The following is a 6,367-nucleotide window of genomic DNA, read 5'->3' as shown; positions in this document are numbered from 1 at the left end:
TTTAAAAAACATGGGAAAACTCTCCCAAAATCTCTCACTTTCTGAAACTCTCACCTTATTACATTTGGCCCCCTATTTCCTTCTGTCACCCACTGTTTTCCCTGTCACACTCTGCCTCCACCTACCACCCACTGTTTTCCCTATCACCCACTGTTTTCCCTGTCACACTCTGCCTCTCCGTCACCCACTGTTTTCCCTGTCACACTGTGCCTCCCCCTACCACCCACTGTTTTCCCTATCACCCACTGTTTTCCCTGTCACACTCTGCCTCCCTCTGCCTCTCCGTCACCCACTGTTTTTCCTGTCACACTGTGCCTACCCCTACCACCCACTGTTTTCCCTATCAACCACTGTTTTCCCTCTCACACACTGCCTCCCGCTGCCTCTCCGTCAGCCACTGCTTTCCTTGTCACTCTCTGCCTCTCCCTGTCACCCAAGGCCATATTGCATATTGTGAAGCTGGGTTGGGGTGGAGGAGGGTGGCCCAACTGATATTTTTACACCTGGGCTCACCAGCCGCAAGTTCCTCCACTGAGCTGGCGGATGATCATATTGTTACTGAGCTGTTTGGAACAGGCCTTTATTCCTTCAGTACTTATAAATTGATTTGCAGATGTGACCTTTCAGCAATGCATGACTGTAAGGAGATACAGCAATCTATCAGGGATACATCCCCGTAACTCTCCAGGATCAAACGATAAGTCTCGCTTAGCACTTGGATAAATCTCAATATAGCATGACAGCGTAACCAATGGCTTTTGGAAGGAAGATTTAAGTCCTCTCGTTATGGCCATACCCCCACGACACACAGCCTGATGGCCTCAGTGTTTTCTGGCTGATGAACGTACAGAACCTTGCCTATAAATCACCGGTAAGAAATGCGTCTTCATTTTCTTGGGACATCCCCGTCACGGCCTTCCCTTGTTGGGACACAATGATGGCGCAGGAGAGTACACACCAGGTGAGAGAGGGATAACACACATATTATGACCTTAAGAGGAGACTTGCAGGACTGGGACTGGGGAACATCTTCTGCTTCCATTCCTCAGAGCCTCGTAAGACAAAATTCTTGTAAAGATTCACATTCCAAAGCTGTTTCCTCAGAAATGAAGATGCCAGTGTTTTCTGACACATGATGTAATGGCCCCACGCGGATAACCGCTACGAACCATCGTAAACGGCGTATCTGGATTTAGCACCTACCGTGTAAATAGATGCCGGTCTGCTTACTTAGCCTGAATGTCTATATTAACCCTTTTTCGGACCATTCTAAGGCCGCGGACCACAGGAAAGTTGTTCTAGGAGCTTACCTGTGTAATGAGCAGGCCTGGCAGCCGTTGACGTGTAAAGCGTGATGGAATATGCCGGCGCCATATGTCAGTGTTTGCTGCAGCTGAGAGGTCATCCTGGGCTTCTCGTCATGCAGGAATGAGCTGCAGGGCTGCACACCTTGGATGTGCATGACACGAGCCTCGCAGGGAGAAAGGGAGGCGCCCCTGCGATCCTCAGGAATGAACGCTGTGCAAACAAGTCTTTCAGGTCAGCTGAGCCGTAGCTCGGGTGCTCACACGTGCCGCACATCCCCCGGCGATGCACTCCCTCCCTGATGGGAGTGGACACAGTGGACCTTATTCTGGTCCATTCGCAGGGCCGTGCTCGTTCGTACGGGGCCGATGTTTGTTGTTCGCTCATTTCTGGGCATGTGCTGGGAGTGTGCGGCCACGGCGAACAAACTGCACCCATTATTTAGAGCAGGGGGGCTGAGGGGCATTAGCATATCGGCCGATGGTACGGGGGGTGGGCAGCTGCCCACCCTCTTCCCTTAGAATGCTCTGAGATCTGCATGCACGTTCCACATCATTCGATGGTCGGCGACCATCGAATGATGTGGGTGTTCCCCCACAGGCTGCGAATGGATTTTTATGTACCACCATGTGCAAGGCGGGATTTGGTTGACTTGCAAGGATGCGAATGCGCATCCGAGCGAATGACCCAGAATGTCCCCCAGTGTTTATTGTCTTCCATAGATCAGGCTCATGTAGGGGCAATGCAAATAATAATTTCCAGGTATATGTGTGGGATTCGCGCATGGCTGAGAGGCGCGCGTGGTGCCGATGTTTGCGCAGCTGAGCGATTAGTCGCTACGGTCACTCTGATGACCCGGACGGGGCATGGCTGTGCGCTGCTGTGTGCGGAATTGCTGGCGTGGGATCCGGACGATTTTATAACAGTCCGACAGTCAAGAGTTTGACCACTATTGGATGGCGGTGGTATAGGTAGTAGGTTAACACATGACAAAGGTCAACATGGTCTAGATCAGGGGTGTCCAAACTTTTTGCGACGAGGGCCAGATTTTGTGAGGTGAAAATATGGGGGGCCGACCATTCAGCCTGACATTCTTTGAATCATTAATCACATCAGAATGGTCCCCCACTCTGCCCCCATTGACTTTATGTCCCCCTGCGTTCCCCCATTCACAGTATGTCCTCCACTCTGCACCCTTCACATTATATTCCCCTGCCTGACCATCCTTCTCTGTATGTCCCCCAGCCTGCCCCTCCTTCACTATATGCCCCCCATTCACTGTATGTTTCCCACTCTGCACCCATTCACTCTGTCCTGTAGCTTGCCCCCCCCTTCTCTGAATGTCATGGGGTTGGACGCTCACTCTCCCGAAAGCCGCCGAACACATCTCACTGGTAAAGGCGCGCTTGCCGGGACTCCACCTTTAGTGTCTTTTGCTGTGCATCCTGCATCTGATGCTCCGCCCACTACTGGCCGGAGGCTGTGGGCCGCAATTGGCCCCCGGGCCGGACTTTGGACATACCTGGTCTAGGTTGACCTTGGCAAAATTGTCGACATGTCAATTATCAACACAAGTTTTGGTACTCTTTACTTAGCACGGCGCCCATCGCGGGCATCGCATGCACTAAAAAAACGGGTGCGATGCAACCGACGCGATGCCCGCAATTTCCCATAGGGAACAATGTTAAATGTCTCAATTGACCCGATTTTCCTGTTCAATGCCTCAATGGACCCGATTTTTCCATAGGAAACAATGTTAAATGGCCCACAGAGGCCAAATAGGCACCCTGAAGTGTGAAATGGCCCCCACAATTAACGCCACCCCACGATCAACGTGAACCCGAAGCGTGGCGAGCGGCGGCGGTACGCGTCCTCCGACCTTTTCATACCCCCTCTATCCACGTTGGCGTGGAGTTGAGAATAGAATAGTGTGGCGAGCCCGAAGCGTGGCGAGCGGACGCGGATACCTTCACAGGTAAACGCGTCCCTTCGCGGGCTTCACAGGTATCCGCGTCCCCACGCGGGGCTCGGTGGCTCGCTGCGCTCGCCACACTATTCTATTCTCATCTCCACGCCGACGTGGATAGTGGGGGTATGAAAAGGTCGGAGGACGCGTACCGCCGCCCCTCGTGGGCTCGCTGCGCTCGCCACGCTTCGGGTTCACGTTGATCGTGGGGTGGCGTTAATAATTGTGGGGGCCATTTCACACATCAGGGTGCCTATTTGTGGGGGCCATTTCACACTTCAGGGTGCCTATTTGGCCTCTGTGGCCCATTTAACATTGTTTCCTATGGAAAAATCGGGACCATTAAGGCATTGAACAGTAAAAACGGGTCAATTGAGACATTTAACATTGTTCCCTATGGGAAATCGCGATTTTTTTTACCCGCGATGACCACGATCAAAATCGTGGGCGCCGTGCTAAGTAAAGAGTACCCAAGTTTTTCGTGTTTTTTTTTTGTTAAAACCGACATGTGGGCATAGAGGGAGAATATAATGGAGAGGCACCGTGCCCGAAGCATGGGTAAGTGTAGCACTCATAGACCCAATTACCAATGGTTGTTTTACCAACTGACAATTACTATGCTGACATGATCAATTAACCGACAGTCAAAATGCAGACACTTGCCGACAGGTCAACATGCTGACATGAGTTTTTTCAAGCAATGTTAGGCCAAAAACAGACTTTCTCATACTCTGCCATCCCATTGGACCTGGAGGGGGTGTTGGTACAATGACCGCCAGTAAAACGTCTGTCGAGGAATCATATCGACATAGGCACAACATTTTTAAAAAAAACTGGTGTTTTTGTGTCGACCTAGACCATGTCACTTTTTTCATGTGTCGACCTATTGCCTGTCCATCAATAGTGGTTGACCTTTGGACTGTTGACCTAGACACTGTCGACCTAATATTCGACACCTGCTGGCATTAGAAGCGAAGCAAATCCATGGGCATTCTGGGTGGTAACTGGGAGGTGTCTAGAAGTGAGTGCAGAGATAGGCCAACCAATGGGCGTGTTGTGGGAGTGTCACAAGCGGCTGCATTCTCCAATGCAGTAAGACCTGGTCGTGGAGAGAAGGGTTTGTGGCACAGCACATGGCCACGATTGGGTCCTGGATGAGAGCGATGAGGATGGCCACGTGCTGCGCCACAAAGCTGGAATGGTGGACTGGACGACATGGACAAAAGGTTGCCGCATGTAATAGGCCAATATGGAAATGGTTGACATGTGTTTCTCAGTTTTTGTGTCTGTCGGCATCTGTCGACATGGACCCCAGATTAGTGTAATGCGTGCCTCACTTCGGTCGCCATGCTTCGGGTCCATTACCAATCTCAGTTGTAGTACACATGGATCGTAAAGTATTTAGTCATCTGAAAGAAAAATTGTGACAATCATGTCGACCTATTGCTTGTGTCGACCTTTGGTCAATGTTGATTTAGTGCAGGTTGATAATGTTGACCTTTTGCCTATTGACCTAGACACCGCTGACCGGACCCACAGATAGGAGACTTGTACTGCACAGCGTCAGCAGTCTCCCTGGATCCTCTGCAGGGAAGCTTACGGCAGCATGCGTTGGGCTGGGGTGGGAGACTGCCGCTACTGCTCCAGGCCCATGCAGCCAGCCTGGTGAGTACTACCCACGCCCCTCTCTCTCAGCGCCTCCCTGGAAGGAGACACTGTGCCTGCCAGTGTCAATGACCAGAGCGATGGCGCATCAATGTGGTTCACAGCACCATACGTATGGGTTGGGCTTCTTTATATCCACAGGCGGATTTCTGCCGGAATATCATGGCTTGCACAAGGTGGAGGCTGACACTAGCATTTGCATGTTACGCTAGCTGAGAATCTGCAGACGCAGCTGAATGAGGCCCTGAGTTATTGAGGGTATATAATGGGATTGCATGGTATAAAAGAAGATGTCTCTCAGCAATCAGTTGGATGCGTTTTGCGTGCAATGTGGGCGGGACCTTCCCAGGGGACAGGATCGCATAGGATACATTGTATGTGGTCCTTTTGCTTACAATGTATCTTATGCGATCCTTGTCTCCCAGCACCACATTGTAGTGCCCCCAGTTCCCATTATGCCACAGTGCCCCTGTGGTGGGGAAGTAACTGTGTGGCCCCCTGCTGTTAATATACCACCGCTGCAGACACACATTGCACCAGGCTATGAGCTATAACAGTTGCACCCAATAAGGCGATGGTATCTCGCGTCTCAGTATTGTGGGTGTGCTGACAGCCGAGTGTAATGTGGGTCAATGCTCAGGATGGATGGGAGCAGGGGGTGGAGCGTATTACAGCTAAATGTCGAAGATGGTGATAAGTGTGACCTGTGTGAGAGTGGTAATGAGGTTTGCAAGTCTGCAAATGGGGGTGGTTGTGTGATTGTCAGCTCTTGTGACCACAGGGATGAACCACAACTGCCAGTAAGTGATGTAATAAGATCTGTCACCAATCCTCTGTGCTTGTACTGCAATACCTCACCTGTGCCCGGGCTCAGCAGCCAATCTGCACTTTATACCCACCAGTGTCAGCTATCTGGGGTCTCCTGTGTTACATAGTACCAGGGGGTGTGCAGACACCACACTGCCTGGAGCCGGGGGTAATGTCACAGTAAGGCTTCTGGTATGTAAAGAGAAGATGTACTTATCCTGCTGGGGTTTGGAATGTTTACAGCTCGCCGTCCGTATGATGGATCCTCCGCGTTCCTATAATCATTTCTCTATAACTAGAATGTAGTGAAGGCCGTGTAGCTGTGAGCAGCAGACATTCCCCTCCCACCACACTATACTAGAACACACCGCTCTCTCCTATATTCCACTGATATTTGCTGGGATATTTCTTGTGGTCTTTTTATTGTTTTTCTTTTAAATCAATGAATTTGAGGCCAGATGTATCAAAAAAAGTGATCATATGGGGAGTGATAAACAGCCAGCCAATCAGCTCCTACCTGTCATTTTTGAAACACAGTCTGTGACATGGCAGGTAGGAGCTGATTGGCTGGCTGCTTATCGCTCTCCATTTTATCACTGTGAAGCTTGATACATCTGGCCCTCA

This window comes from Crinia signifera, chromosome 8 (genome assembly GCF_055691185.1).
Source record: "Crinia signifera chromosome 8, ASM5569118v1, whole genome shotgun sequence".
Classification (NCBI taxonomy): domain Eukaryota; kingdom Metazoa; phylum Chordata; class Amphibia; order Anura; family Myobatrachidae; genus Crinia; species Crinia signifera.
This window is presented reverse-complemented; position numbering follows the sequence as displayed.